This window comes from Plecotus auritus (assembly GCF_963455305.1).
Source record: "Plecotus auritus genome assembly, chromosome: 15".
Classification (NCBI taxonomy): Eukaryota; Metazoa; Chordata; class Mammalia; order Chiroptera; family Vespertilionidae; genus Plecotus; species Plecotus auritus.
Window position 1 is genome coordinate 3,801,126 of NC_137781.1, and position 17,181 is coordinate 3,818,306.

Genomic DNA, 17,181 nt, shown 5'->3' on the forward strand with positions numbered 1-17,181 from the left:
GGGGATTGCCCGCTGGGCCTGGACGCAGTGTGTCCCCGAGGCCCCGCCCTGGGTGCAGGGGCGACGGTGCAAGGGAGCAGCAATGGGTTGAGCTCGCTCTCGGGGCAGGCCACCTGCGCATGCGCAGGAGGCGCCCACCCCTGCTGGCTTTGGGGGTTGCAGCGAGTGGAGGCCCCAGGGCAGAAGGAGGGGAGGCGTGTCATGGGAGAGAGAAAAAAAAAAATGCACTGGGCATGGCCTGCACAGAGTTAAAGCGGGGAATGGTGTTGAGATGGCGCTAAAATGTGCAAGAATTTTGGGGTTGGGCGGGGGGGACATCCATTTCAACATTCTCTATGGCATCCTGGCTGGGGCAGGGGGTGGGGAGGGGATCCGCTTCTAAGGGAGGGGGCGGGGGTGTGGGGCAGTCAGAGATATGCAGACCAGGAATCATGGCCCCAGGGAACTATTCCCCTCGTTTGTTTGTGTGTTTTTTTGTTGTTCTTAGGAGTGTGGTCTAGGTCTTGTGGTTATGAAGAATAGCCTTATGGCCCGGCCGGTGTGGCTCCGTGGTTGGGTGTCGCGACATAGGAACCGGGAGGTCATAGGTTCGATTCCCCGGTCGGGACTCATGCCCAGGTTGCAGGCTTTGATCCCCAGCAAGGAGGGTGCAGGAGGCAGCTCATCAAGGATCCTCTCTCGTCATTGATGTTCCTATCTCCCTCTCCCTTCCTCTCTGAAGTCAATTGAAAAAAAATATAGGCATGAGCCCTGACCAGTGTGGCTCAGTGGATGGAGCGTCGGCCTGCGGACGGAAGGGTCCCGGGTTCGATTCCGGTCAAGGGCATGGACCTTGGTTGCAGGCACATCCCCAGTGGGAGGTGTGCAGGAGGCAGCTGATTGATGTTTCTAACTCTCTATCCCTCTCCCTTCCTCTCTGTAAAAAAGCAATAAGATATATTTAAAAATATATATATAGGCATGAAAAGCTTACATTTAAAAAGGATACTCTCATTGCCCTGGCCTCGGGTTAGCTCGGTTGGTTAGAGCATTGTCCTTACACACCAAGGTCATGGGTTCAATCACTGGTCAGGGCACATGCAAGAATTAATGGATGTTTCTCTCTCTCTCTCTCCTTCTCTGAAAATCAATAAATAAATTTTTTAAAAAGAATACCCTGCCCTGACCAGTGTGGCTCAGTGGATAGAGCGTCAGCCTGCAGACTAAAGGGGTCCCGGGTTCGATTCCAGTCAAGGGCATGGACCTTGGTTGTGGGCACATCCCCAGTAGGAGGTGTGCAGGAGGCAGCTGATCGATGTTTCTCTGTCATCGATGTTTCTAACTCTCTTCCTCTCTGTAAAAAATCAATAAAATATATTTTTTAAAGAAAATTTAAAATAAATAAATAAAAACAAAAAAGAATACCCTTATTTTGTAAGCATGTGGGCAAAAATGTTATAAGTTCATATTTACTCTAACATCCTCGACGTCACACAAATGGATGTAGATGACTTTGCTCCAGCGATGTGTTGATCATTTCAAATCAGGTGGTTCGAGATAGGTGTTCATTTTACCATCCCTTCTCCTTTTCTATTATTTAAAAAAATTCAATTTTCAGTATGCATTTAAAAACAGGTAATTTAAGAAAAGAGTTATGTGCCGGATGGTATACGAAAAGGCGAAATCTTCTATGAGCTGTTTCAGTCCCTTAAATATTTTCCAACTTTCTGTAACAATCAAATCATATCAGCCCTAGCTGGTTTGGCTCCGTGTTTGAGTGTCGGCCTGCCGACTGAAGGGTCCTGGGTTCAATTCCCCGTCAGGGCACATGCTTTCTCAGGGTTTGGGGCTTTATCACCAGTAGGGGGCGTGCAGGAGGCAGCTGATCAATGATTCTCTCTCATCATGGATGTTTCTCTCTCTCTCTCTCCGTCTCCCTTCCTCTCTGGAATCCATAAAAAAAATATAAAAATTAAAAAATCATATTGAAGGAGGTGGTTCCTTTTCTGCACAGCTGCTGATTCTGTTTTAACACTGTCCTTGGCCTCCCCCGTGTGGACACCAGATGGCGCTGTGAGCTGCCTGCAATGAATTTCAGGACCCATGCATCCATCCCACCCACACGTGTACATGACAGGAACCCGCCCTCCAGTGGGAAAGGGCAGGTGGATCCGATTGGTATGGAATCGTCTGCTGTCACCTTCTGGCAAGGTCACCTGCGTGGAAACTGGTCAACCAGACACGTGGGAATTGCAATGCCATGCCACAGACCCTGTTATCTGGACGTGCTTCCTACCATCACCGTATTTACACATTCAAAGAGCTTTTTTTTTCAATATATTTTATTGATTTTTTACAGAGAGGAGGGGAGAGGGATAGTTAGAAACATCGATGAGAGAGAAACATCGATCAGCTGCCTCCTGCACACTCCCCACCGGGGATGTGCCTGCAACCAAGGTACATGCCCTTGACCGGAATCGAACCTGGGACCCTTCCGTCCACAGGCCGATGCTCTATCCACTGAGCCAAACGGGTTAGGGCTCAAAGAGCTTTTATAACTGCATTTGCTAATCCAAAAGCTAAGTAAAGGCGCCATATATTCTTATTGATTTCAGAGAGGAAGGGAGGCGGGGAGAGAGAGAGAAACATCCATGATGAGAGAGAATCATTGGTTGGCTGCCTCCTGCACGCCCCACGCTAACCACAGAAAGGTCACAGGTTTGATTCCTGTTCAGGGTTCATGCTTGGATTCCGGATTTCGCCTCTGAGAGGCAATCGATCAATGTTTCTCTCACACATCTCTCTCTCTCCCTCTTCCTCTCTCCCTCTCTCTAAAAAAAAAAATAAACATATCCTCAGATGACAATTTAAAAACCGCAATATCATAAACAATAACAACGAAATCTTAAGTGTAAGTCTAACAAAACGTATGCAGGATTTTTATGCTGAGAATTACAGAACACTAATAAAAAAGATCAAACGGAGCCAAAAATCAGTGGAAAGAGAATACCTTGTTCATACAATGGATGATTCAACATAGCAAAGATGTCAATTCTTCCCAAATGGATATATAGATGTAAAGAAATTCCTATGAAAATTTAAGCAAAAGTTTTTGTAGACATTCACAAGCATATCTTAAAATTTGTACGGAAAGTCGAAGTAACTAAAGCAGCTAACATAATTTTGGAAAAGAACAACAGAATCGGAGGAATCATACTATCTGATTTTATGACTTAGTGTTTAGCTCTAAGAATCAAGGCGTTGTGGTGTTTGTAGGGGGATAGAGACATACATCAGAACAGAATAGAGTTTGTAAAGAGACCTATGCAAAAATAGCCAAAACATTTTTTTATAAACTCATAAAAAGAATTCAGTAAAAAATAATTTTTAAATAGTTGATGTTGGCTGTACATCCAATACACACACACACACACACACACACACACACACACACTGAACCTCAACTCACACTTCACACCTTATACAAAAATAAACTCAAGTGAAGAGCAGGAACTTTTACCAGTTTTCAACAGCATGGATGGAACTGGAGAGCATTATGCTAAGCGAAATAAGCCAGTCAGAGAAAGATAAATATCACATGATCCCACTTCTGCTCTGTGGGACATAATGACCAACATAATTTGATGAACAAGAATAGATCGATCTAGAGACAAATGGTAGGGGAGGGGGGGTTAGAAAGCAACCAAATGACTTATATGCATGCATATGAGCATAACCAATGGGCACAGACCCTGGGGCGGTGGGGGCTTGCCCGGGCTGGGAAGGGATGGGGGAGGGGGTCAATTGGGGGAAAAAGAGACATATGTAAAACTTTAGACAATCACAAAATAAAATAAAATAAAATAAAATAAATGAACTCAAGTGGACCATTTATTTACATTTAAAATGTTAAACTGTAAACTTCTTTAAGAAAATAGGAGAAAACTGGTTGGCTTAAGTTTAGAGATTTCAGATATGACGCTACAAGCACAATCTACAAAAGAAAAAAAATGTATAAATTGGACTTATTCAAAATTAATAACTTCTGCTCTGTGAAAGATAGTAAGAGACTGAAAAATCAAGGTGAAAATACATGAAATGGGTGAAAATATTTGCAAATCATATGTCTGACAAAGGACTTACATCTAGGAAATACAGAGAGTCCTCTAAGCCAAAGAGTAAGACAAGAAAAAAAATCTAATTAAATAGTGGGAACGTCTTGAATAGACATTTCACCCAAGAAAAGATGTGCTTGGCCCATGAGCCCATGAAAGAGATTCAATATCCTTAGCTGTTAGTAAAATTCAAATTAAGGCCACCAGGTGATGCTAGTGTACTTACTAAAACTATTTAAATTTAAAAAACTTGACAATATCAAATGGTGTTGGAAATACAGGATTTTAAAGCAATGCATGGCACATGTAGCCAAAAATAAAACAATTATCGTTGTACGGTTTGTATATAGGTATGCATGTGAAGATATATATAGAGAAATAAATATATGCATTTCACAAGCATAGGTTTGAAGGTCCTAAAAAAAAAAAAAAAAAGAGAGTCATCAAAGTATTGATGTTGTGGTAATAAACCGCAGGAGTTAGAAGATAGGTGATGGTTTTTCATTAGGTCATTTCTGTCTAGGTATCATTTGAATGTTTATCACCGGGGGGGAAAAAAAATCCTTCCTTCAAAAATCAGAAATGTTAACACAGCAAAAGAATGATACATAGAGTGCCATATTCTTGAAAGGAAAATTATAGGGCTTTAAAAACAGCCCGAGTTGAGCAGTAATACTAAATGCTATCAGGAATTTCCATGTTGCTGGATTTCCCGCCCCCTCTCCACCTGCACCTTTGTGAATGTCCTTATTGAGTAATTTTTAGGATACAGAAGACCAAAGAGGTAAATTCCAAATAACTTCCAACACATAGGAAGGAAAACAGACCTAGACTTATTTTTGTGTGATTTTCCTTAATGGACACAGAATCCTGAGCTACAGCTTTGGAGGAAGGAGGGTCTGAAGGCCAAGGGAACGGGGTGAGATTGAGGGGTAATGGTTAAAAAGAGGAGTTACATGGAGGAGAGAGGCTCAAAAGCAAAGTTCAGCAGTGGTTGGGCTGTTGTTGTTGGGGTTTTTTTTGTTTTTAATCAATCAAACAACGTTAAGTTGTTGTCCGTGAAATAAAAATTGAATTTAAAAGGCTGAAGTCAGTCACAGGAAGGTAAAAAAAAAAAAAAGGAAGCCAGTTTCATACCCGTTAACAATGGCAGGGTTTTAAAATGCAATGCATGCCAGGTGGAGACGCTGTGTTCCTGGAGCTGTGGAGAAGGATGGAACAAGTCGGACACATTAACCAACATCCAAGTCTAAAAGGATCTTAGGTAACGCTGGCTTCCCAGGAACCAACAAAACAACAACAACAAAAAATCTCAACGGCCCTAAATGGAAACATTTTGCAAAATTTCTGGCCCGTGGAATTCAACTAAAGGGAAAAAAAAAATCACGGCTATCCAAAAATACTATCCACCACTCTTTATATGGGCGTTCACCTCAATAGCAGCAGGGATGGATGTCAAATCCCACTACCACATTTTCCGACAAAAAAAAAAAAAAAAAAAAAAAACACATAAAATAAAATAAAAAAGCCAAGTCTGAACATCAAATATCAAAATCTGAGAGTCCAAACTCTCTCCAGAAGGCATCAGCCCTGCGGAACCAAGCGGTCCTTGGTATCTTCATCTCGCCCGGGGTGGGGGGGGCCAATAAATATGGGAACACCTCCCCCCACCCCCCCCCCCGTTTCCGCCCCCAGGGCCTGAAACCTGAACGGACCAAGTGGAAGCCCAGAGACAGAGACCAAGACGGGGGCCCAGAGGGGCCAAAACACAGCACCGCGTCCTGCCCCCGCCGAAGCCGCTCAGAGGCTCACAGTTTGGGCCGCTGCAGACCACCGTCCTCTGATGTAGTCACATGACCCTCACCGCGTTCCGGGAGGGAACCGGTTGCCTTAGCAACCACCACCACCACCACCGGTGTCGGGACCGGAGGCTCCCTTGGGTCCACGGAAGAGGTATTCCTGAGTCAAAAAACAAACAAATAAAACACACAGACACACACAATAAAACACGCAGGGGTTGAGCATGACCCATGACCCGAGAGGTCACAGTGTGATTCCTGGTCGGGGCACCGCGTGCAGGAGGCAGCGGATCCAAGATTCTCATCACTGATCTCTCTGTCTCTCTCTCTCTCTCCCTTCCTCGCTGGAATCCTTAAAAATACATTGAAAAACAAATACTTAAAAACAAGCCAGCTTTTTTTTTAAAAAAAAGGAAGTGTAACATAGAGCATTTCGGGGTGGTTGGCTGAGCAACCTCCCCAGGTTCCCGTTCCTGTGGTCGCTTTCTTAGAGGTCGATTCCGAAACGCTGGATTTGAAACAGGAAGGGAACAGGTCACAAAGGAGCACTTTCCAAAAAAAAAAAAGATCGATACTTAATCAAATGTGCCCGAAGCAGCCAACGCACCGGAAGAAGCAAATCGCCCCGAGATGGCAAACACTAGCATTGTCTCCAGGGGCCCCTGTCTTTCACCGGAATATACTTTCTATAACCTATAGGTTATATTTATTTTTTTTAAATATTTTATTGATTTTTTACAGAGAGGAAGGGAGAGGGATAGAGAGTTAGAAACATCGATCAGCTGCCTCCTGCACACCTCCCACTGGAGATGTGCCCGCAACCCAGGTACATGCCCTTGACCGGAATCGAACCCGGGACCTTTCAGTCCGCAGGCTGACACTCTATCCACTGAGCCAAACTGGTTTCGGCACGAAAGTGAACTTTTCATTAAAATCCACATCTAGAGTGGATGGGTCATGAAAAGGTTGTACCAATATCTGCCAGTCGCTCATAAAATAATCTTAGACTCTTCATCCTTCGCCATACATCTACATGGAATAAAAACACTGTGTGTTTTAAATGAAAAAATTAAACAATGATAAGATAGTTTTTCTAACGTACTGGGTGTCCCCCCCCCCCCAAAAAAATGTATACACACTTGGAATAACTATTCATTCCAATGGGTTCAATCTGAAAAGAAAGAAACATCAATTGAGCTATCAGCTGTTACATTGCGTATACATTTTGGGGGGGGGGGACACCCTGCAGATATTTGAAAAAAAATGAAAGATTTACTTGTTTTTCTATAAAATGATTAATGATATTTAGGTATGATAGGCTGAGTAAGACTACAAATAAATAGTCAAATGTTTTGCAAATGTTGGTTAAATGCGTAGTGCAGTATTTAGTGTAATTTTCACTACAGGCTGAGCTCAAATTAATAAGAGAAAAGCAACCTAATTTTAAACATGTGTTTGGCACTTGAACAGGTTGTTTCCAAAAGAGAGAACAAAATATAAAGGCAATAAGCACAATATCCTCCCTGAAATTAAAATAAGCTAATAAAAAAAACCATGTTCGCCTGATTGAGGAAAAAACAACGAATTTACTAATATCCAGGTTTTACAACGGCATGTGTGATCCTTAAACCTTTTCAGGTTGCCTACATATTGCTGTAGCCCCTTTTTTAACCTGCAAATTCTATTTCTATGGAAGGGGGAAATTTACAAGAACGTTCTCTAAAGAATTTTCTGCAGAAGTGAAGAATATGAAATAAAGTAAAAGTTTATCAACTGGGCATAGGCAAATTAAAGATCACACATTCAGAATTCTAAAAGCCAACAAAAAAATGTAGCTGTATATCTAGTGGGGGGGGGGAACATTATGATGGTATAAACCAAATAAAAATCAATTTGGAAAGTAAAATGGAAATATCACATATGTCTCTAGTTCTATCTTTTAAATATATAGTTCTGGATATAACTAGTATATAGAAATATATGTAAGTAAATGTATAGGCACTCCGTTAAATGTTTGGAAGTGTTATGAAAAATCAGATACCTTTATTTATAGCTAAACCTATGTCCAAATCTCTATCTCTAGGCAGATATAAATACAGATTAAGATTCTGTCTAATGTATTTGAAAAACGTACTGAAAAATCTGAATGCATACACAAGTTTAAAAGGTAGTATGGAATGAAATAGAAATAAAGACCACGTTATGGTCAATGAATATTTGACAAAGGAGGCAAGAACATACAATGGAGTTCAAAGACAGTCACTTCAGCAAATGATGTTGGAAAAATTGAAGAGGTGCATGAAGAAAGAAAGAAAGAAAGAAAGAAAGAAAGAAAGAAAGAAAGAAAGGAAGGAAGGAAGGAAGGAAGGAAGGAAGGAAGGAAGGAAGGAAGGAAGGGAAAGAAAAGAAAAGAAAAAAAAGAAAAGAAAAGAAAAGAAAGAAGAAAGAAAGAAAGGAAGAAAAGAAACTACATCAACAACTTCACCATACACAAGAATAAACTCAAAATGGGTAAAAGACTTAAAATGTAAGTCGAAAAACCATAAAAATCCTACAAGAAAAAAATCTCAAACATCTCACGCAGCAGAATTTTCACTAACACATCTCCTAGCGCCAGAGAAGCAAAGGAAAAAGTAAACAAATGGTACTACATCAAAATAAAAAAACTTCTGCACAGCATAAGAAACAATCATCACAACGAAAAAGGGATCCACTGTAGGGGAGAACGTATTTGCCAATGACACACCTGATAAGGGATTAATTTCCAAAATACACAAAGAATGTATACAGCTCAACAAAAGGAAGACAAATAACCCCATTTAAAAATGGGCAGAGGACCTGAATAAAGAGGACATACAGATGGCCAACAGACATTTGGAAAGATGGCCAACATCACTAACCATCAGAGAGATGCAAATTAAAACGACAATGAGGGATCACGTCACACCTGCCGGAATAGCTACCATCAACACATCAACAGACAGTAAGTGCTGGCGAGGATGCGGAGAAAAAGGAACAAACCCTCCCTCGTGCGCTGATGGGGGGTGGGGAATGCAAATGGGTGCGGCCTCTGTGGAAAATGGGATGGAATTTACTACACAGACATTAAAAACGGAACTCCCATTTGACCCAGTGATCCCACTTCCCGGACTCTATCCTAAGAAGCCCAAGACACCAACCAGAAAGAATGCATGCACCCCCATGTTCATAGCAGCATTCTTTCCAATAGCTAAGATCTGGAAACAGCCCAAGTGCCCATCCGTTAGACGAGTGGGTAAAGGAGCTGTAGCACATTTACACGGTGGAATACCACGCAGCAGTAAAAAAGAAGGATCTCTTACCCTTCGCGACAGCTGTGGAGGGACCTGGAGGCTAGTATACGGGGTGAAATAAGCCAGTCAGAGACGAATATCATATGACCTCCCTTGTAAGGGGCATCTAGGGAACATGACAAACTGGTTTACCAAATAGGTCCAGAGGCCTGGAGACATAGCTCAGAGGTGAGGAAGACGGGGAGACGTTAACAAAAGAATGTATATACATAAATGCATAAGCAATTGGACACAGACAATAGTGTGCTGAAGGGTTGCAGTGGGGCAGGGGCTGGGAGGAGAGGGGTATGGGGGGAGCGGGTTGGGGGACATCTGTAATATGGTGAGCAACAAAAGAAGAAATACCGCCCTAACCGGTTTGGCTCAGTGGCTAGAGAGTCGGCCTGGGGACTGAGGGGTCCCAGGTTCAATTCCGGTCAAGGGCATGGACCTGGGTTGCGGGCACATCCCCAGTAGGAGGTGTGCAGGAGGCAGCTGATCAACGTTTCTCTCTCATTGATGTTTCTGGCTCTCTATCCCTCTCTCTTCCTCTCTGTAAAAAATCAATAAAATATATTTAAAAAAAAAAAAGAAGAAGAAATACCGTGTATAAATCTTTTCACTTTTAACTTGTAGACTCCTGTAACTCCAAAAATAGTTACGTAGACGTCTATCAATTCCGTGATTTAAAAAGGGATTGTAGTCCTTTCTTCCCTGAAGACCATCCCCCGTGGTTCCTTGGTTTCTGGCATCTTTCCTCACAAAACCACCAACATCTTCGGGGTGCGCCTGGAAGGGGGGGGGGATGTCTCGGGGATTTAATTCTATTCTGTTCCCACACTTCCATTTTTGGATGCCAGATGGCGCTCTAAGATGGCTCTTGGATAGTGGCAGACAAATCCAACAATGACACACCTCCCATTGGAATGAGGTAAATTCCCACTAGGAAAATGGAGTGACTCTCAGAGCTCACGCATCCTTTGAGGGCAGATACTGACATACGGTTTCACAGGCAGATTTTAAGCAACAGGGGATTATCGGGTCCTCCACCAGTGCTGAGAAAAAGATGCAAAAGAAACTCACTAGTAGGTCTGTGGGTGGACCCTCTTAGAACCCAACATTTCCCTTTCCGGAGGCGCAGCTTGTCTCTCAGACTCCCAAGTTCCAGGAGAATCTATCATAATAAAAGCATAATATGCTAATTAGACCGGCCATCCTTCTGGACGTCCTTCCGGACGAAGCTGCGGCTGCGGGGGGGGGGGGGGGCGGGGCGAGGCGGAGGTAGCACAAATTTTGTGCATCGGGCCTCTAGTTAGCTTAATACACAACGATTCTGGGAGGGAAACATTGTTTTGGTTTTTTTAGTTTTCATTTTTATTACTATTTCTGTGTGTCTCTTGGTTGGACTATGCAGAGGGGAAAAGGCCAGAGGAAGGTGTGAGAACGATAACTCGAAAACGGAGTTCGTAAAACAGAAACAAAACATTGAAGTGAACGACCTGAAACGGGAAGGTCAATGACTAACAACCACAACCAAATAACGGGGAGCTCCACCCAGTTTCCTAAGTCTAGCCATTTTATTTTATTTTATTTGTATTTTATTGGTATTTCACAGAGAGGAAGGGAGAGGGATAGCGAGCTAGAAACATCGATGAGAGAGAAACATCCATCAGCCGCCTCCTGCACACCCCCCACCTGGGGATGTGCCCGCCACCAAGGTCCATGCCCTTGACCGGAATCGAACCTGGGACCCTTCCGTCCGCAGGCCGACGCTCTATCCACTGAGCCACACCGGTTTCGGCAGGTCTAGCCATTTTAAAGCCAGAAACAAAGTCTTGCATAGCCCACTTCAACGGAAGGTCTTCCCCAGGGCGCGTGGGCTCACAGGAGCCCCTGCCTGGTGGTTTTATGAAGGTGTTTCCTCACTCGGATGGCCCACAAATGTTGGTGAAGAAACAATGACGGGAAAAGATCGTGAAACTGAATATCACCCCTGCATGTCTGAAAATTTCACAGGTGATAAATAGGATATTTTGCCCTGGCCAGTTTGGCTCAGTGAATTGAGCATCGGCCCAAGGACTGAAGAGTCGCAGGTTCGATTCTGGTCAAGGACTCATACCTCGGCTGCAGGCTCGATCCCTGGCCCCAGTTGGGGCGCGGGCGGGAGGCAACCCATCAATGTGTCTCTCTCACATCAATGTTTCTCTGTGTGTGTGTGTCTCTTCCCCTCTCTTTTAAAAAAAAATGAATGGGTGGGGGAAATAAGAGATCAACTGAAGGACTTATATGCATGCATATAAGAGTAACCAACGGATGCAAAGCATTGGGGGGTGAGGGCATGTATGGGAGTGGGGTGGGGGGGGCAATGGTAAGATATGTACACATATAATACCTTAATAAAAAAATAATAAAAATAATAAAAATAAATAAAAAAATGAATGGAAAAAATATTCTAGGATGAAGATTAAGAACAACAAAATGGTATTTCATATCAGAAAAGCAAGGACTGAGGAGTTCATTTTTTTTTTTTTAAGAAAAACAGTGTTGGAGTAAGGAAGTGCATTTAAAAACATGGGCACACTTCCAAAGGTAAAGTCATGAAAGCCAGGCGGAAGGAGGCAGAATCGGGAAAATGCGTGCATCAAAATAAATAAAGCAGTGCTGCAACACCGTAATCAATAAAGAAATTAAAATTTAAAAAAAATAAAAAATAATAAAATAAATAAATAAAGCAGTGCTGGATTTTATCCCGAAACATGACATAAATACCCATTTGTCCTACTTACATAATAAATCACTTAATAGATGAACAAAAAGGGGAAATAAGACAATTATGCAGAAAAATCCCGAATAATTTGTGTACACACCCGCCCCCCCCCCCATCAAGCTAGTAGAGCATGCCCCACACTCCGTAAGTGTGGGCTGCTCCGAGTGACGTATTGCCAAAGAGAACAGTACAGAAATCGGGGGGGAAGTGACTTTATAGTGCTGAAACCCGGCAAATACTACCTCCGCCAGCTGTTCAAGGTCAATATCAACAGTCTGACACATAGGATAGCCCTGGTGGGTGTGGCTCAGTAGGTTGAGCATCGTCCCATGCAACAAAAGGTCTCGGGGTTGATTCCCCGCGGGAGGCCGTGCCTAGGTTGTGAGTTTGACACCCCCCCCCCTAGTTGGGGTGCATTCGGAAGGCAACTCATCACTCTCACATCAATGTTTCTCTCTCTCTCTCCCTCTCCCTTCCCATCTCTCTCTAAGAATCTACTTTAAAAAAGACACTAAGTGTTGGCACAGCAAAACTAATTGATAGATACATCACGGCATTGAATAGCAGAGGTATCTGAGTAACTGCACACTTTTATCTCCAGGACATCATGGGCGCCTACCCTACAGTTAACCTGAAATCCACTTCAATTTTCACAGGTTTCTTCCACGCATAAAAAGCCAGAAATGGAACTCCACATTTTCCTGCTCGATACCTACTCCTATTCCACTGTTCTACATCTGGGTAAGTGACACTGTCTTTATTCTTGGTGACTCACTCCCTCCACCCACTTTCCCCTGTCAAATGCCATCTATCTACCTTGAAATCTACAACTCAAATCTACATACTTTTTTTTTTTATCACTAAGATCATTCAAGCAACATCCTGTCTTGCCTGAACCACTGCGAAAACCTGCCAATAGCAGGGAAATATTTGAGGATATAATTTTTTAATTCCTCCTATTTTTTTTCCCCTTCGTGTTCTCCATTGATGGAGCCAGTCACGTTTCTGCTCATCAAGTAAGTGGAGGATTGATTCAGCAGGGCTCAAAGCTGGAATACTCTACGAATCTTCCTAGTTTCCAATTCCAAAAACCCACACCCTACATAGGAGAGAGGATTTATTCTTAAATCCTCACCCAAGGAGTGAGGACATTTTTTTCCATTAATTTTTAGAGAACGTAGAAGGGAGCGGGGGGGAGAGAGAGAGAGAAAGAGAGAAACATGGATGTGACCGAGACACATTGATTGATTGCCTTCCATCCTCGCCCCGACCAGGGGCGGGGATTGGACCTGCAACCCAGGTATGTTACAAGGCAGCAACCAGGAATCGAACTGTGACCTCCTGGTTCATGGGTCAACGCTCAGCCACTGAGCCATACAGGCTGGGCTGAGGCAACATATCAATGTGTCTCTATCATGTCCATGTTTCTCTATCCATCTATCTATCTATCTATCTATCTATCTATCATCCATCTATATATCCAGCTATCTATCTACCTATCCATCCATCCATCCATCCAGCTATCTACCTATCTATCAACCATCTATCTACCCATCCACCCATCCATCCATCCATCAATCCAGCTATCTACCTATCTATCTATCTATCATCTATCTATACATCCAGCTATCTATCTACCTACCCATCCATCCATCCATCCATCCATCCAGCTACCTATCTATCTATCATCTATCATCTATTTATACATCCAGCTATCTATCTATCCATCCATCCACCCAGCTATCTACCTATCAATCATCTATCTATCTACCCATCCATCCATCCATCCATCCATCCATCCAGCTATCTGTCTATCTATCATCTATCATCTATCTATACATCCAGCTATTTATCTACCTATGCATCCATCCATCCAGCTATCTACCTATCAATCATCTATCTATCTATCTACCCATCCACCCATCCATCCATCCATCCATCCATCCATCCATCCAGCTATCTACCTGTCTATCTATCTTGTCTCTCTCACCCTCTTCTCCCGCTCTTCCACTCTCTAAAAATCAATGGGAAAAATAGCCTTGGATGACGATTTTTTTTTAAAGTGGAGGATGCAAAAGACTTGAGGCTCAGATTGAGAAATGGGTCTGACTTTCTAAGCCACCGCTTCCTCTCAGAGGCAGCCTGTATGGAGTCCTGACGACGCCTTCAGGCTCATAACTCAAGCCCTCGTCTTGTGATGTGTATTTCCCATTCCAATTTTAACCACAGACTTTCCCACACCCCAGCAGAAGGTTTGGGCAGGCGCTGGGGTGTCAGATAGAGACAAAATGTGGGACGCCATATGGAAGCCTGTGTCTCAGTGAAGCAGCCAGAAACGAGTGATTTACTATTCATCTATTTACCAGTAGTCTAGGGGGAAGTAGGGGCAGTCACTAAAAAGGCTTCAAAAACCAGCATTCCTCTTTGGGGAAAAAAAAACAAACAAAAAAAACTCCCTCCCCAAATTTTGTCTTTTTTTTTTTTAATCCTCGTATTTTTTCCCATTGCTTCTTAGAAAGAGTGGAAGGGACTGAAGGAGGGAGAGAGAGAGAGAGAGAGAGAGAGAGAGAGAGAGAGAGAGAGAGATGAGAGACATCAATTGGTTGCCTCTGCACACGCCTCCACCTGGGCCAGGAATCGAACCTGCAACCCAGCCATGTGCCCTTGACCGGGAATCGAACCAGTGACCTCTTGGCTCATGGGTCCACGCTCAACCCCTGAACCACACCGGCCCGGCTCTGCAGCTGGTCCGAGAACTCTGCAGACCGCTGATGGACAGCCTTGACCCTGGGACATGACCCCCCATGGGACAGAGTGGCTGGCAGGGAGCAGGCCTCAGAGGCCGGGGTGAGCCATCGAGGGGCCCTTCACCCCAAATCAGGGCCAGGTCACTGGCCTCTAAGGGCACAGCTCATTCCCAAGCGCCCTACACAGACCCCAGTAGGAGCAGGTCCGGGACCAGAAAAGGGGTAATGTTGGTGTGCAATTGGCTTGCATTGCTGTGGATGGGGCGACATGTCATCAGGTGAACTCTTGGGGGAGAGACGAGCTGCAGGAGAGAAATAATAATAATAATAATAATAATAATAATAATAATAATAATAGCAAGCCCAAAGCCTCAACCCCCTCTCCATCCCCCCGCCCTCGTGTTTTCTGGAAGGTGCCGAACCAGCGCAGCCTCCAAACTGGCTCTGCAATGCTGTAGGGGAAGTGCGCATGCGCGGGGAAGCCCCCTCCCCAGCCCGGGGGGGTGTGTGTGGGGCGGGGGGGGGGGGGGGAAGAGCCTGCAGCGCATCCCAACTGCGCATGCGCCACGAAACCCCCCTCCCCGCGAGCAGCAGACCCCTGCAGTGCGGGGAGGAGAGTGCGCAGGCGCGGGAAGGCCCCCTCCTTTGCAGGGCTGGGAGCTGAGCTGAGCTGCGATGCTCGCTCTCCACCCACCTCCTCCCACCTCCCCTCGCAGGTGACTGGCGCGGAAGGTGGCCCGAGGGCTGGAGGGTTTGCAGAATAGGGTGGTCCCTGGAAATGCAGCTGCGCCATCCGTGTTCGCTGTCCCTGCGACCCCACCTGTGCGCGTACCCCCATCCTGAAGCTCAGGGATGGCAGAGGGGGGCGTCGGTGAACAGTGGGCTGGGGTCAGAGGCGCCCTGATGTCTGAGATTGGGTTCACTTGGACCACCATTCTTTATTATTATTATTATTATTATTATTATTATTATTATTTGGACCACAATTCATTATTATTATTATTATTATTATTATTTGGACCACAATTCATTATTATTATTATTATTATTATTTGGACCACAATTCTTTATTATTATTATTATTATTATTATTATTTGGACCACAATTCTTTATTATTATTATTATTATTATTATTTGGACCACAATTCTTTATTATTATTATTATTATTATTATTATTTGGACCACCATTCTTTATTATTATTATTATTATTATTTGGACCACCATTCTTTATTATTATTATTATTATTATTATTATTTGGACCACCATTCTTTATTATTATTATTATTATTATTATTTGGACCACAATTTATTATTATTATTATTATTATTATTATTATTTGGACCACAATTCTTTATTATTATTATTATTATTATTGTTTCAGAAAGAGAGAGGGATAGAAACATCGATGATGAGAGAGAAGCATGGATGGGCTGCCTCCTGCATGCAACCCGACTGACGGGGCATCGAACCCGTGGATGCGCCACCACGGAGCCACACGGGCTGGGCTAGACCGCAGTTCTTAATCCATTGGGGTTGGTTGTTGTTGTTTGAAAGCCTCGCCCTTGCAGCTTTCAGATGGCCTGTCAGGAGCCTACAGCGACCCCCTTGCCTTCTGTGCACCCTGGGGCCTGGGTTTACCAGTTTCTCTGAATTCGAGGCACCTACACCCAGTGAGGTGAAGTGCCTCCGGAGCAGGAGAGACAGGCAGAGAGAGCGTGTCCCCCTGGCAGCTCCCCACCCTGTGGGCCCTCACATTCTCATCTACCCTTCACCGCGCCTTGGTTCTCCGGCTAAGGCCCACATCCCCCGTCTGGGAGCAGATCTACACGTTCTGGTTTCACACGGGCCGTGTTACAAGCCTTCGGCATCCCCCCCCCAGCCCAGACGGGCCAGATTTCATGGAAACAGCTCTGAGGCCGGCCAGTGTGGCTCAGTGGTTGATTGTCGACCCATGAACTAGGGCAGTGGTCGGCAAACTCCTTAGTCAACAGAGCCAAATATCAACAGGACAACGATGGAAATTTCTTGGGAGAGCCAAATTTTTTAAACTGAAACTTCTTCTAACGCCACTTCTTCCAAATACACTCGCCCAGGCCGTGGTATTTTGTGGAAGAGCCACACTCCAGGGGCCAAAGAGCCGCATGTGGCTTGCGAGCCACAGTTTGCTGACCACTGAACTAGGAGGTCACCAGTTCAATGTGGGTTGCAGGCTCCATCCCCGGTGGCCAGGGGGGGGGGGGGGCGGGTGTGCGGGAGGCGGCCGACCCATGATTCTCTCTCCTCATGGATGTTTCTGCCTCTCTCTCTCCCTCTCCTTCCCTCTCTAACATCAATACAAATATATTAAACAAACAAAAACAACAGAGCTCTTATTCTCACATTATGTCAACGCTTCCTAAGCTACAGCGTTTTTTTTTTTCTTCCTCAGATATGACAGCCGCCCTCCATAGAGGGTCCC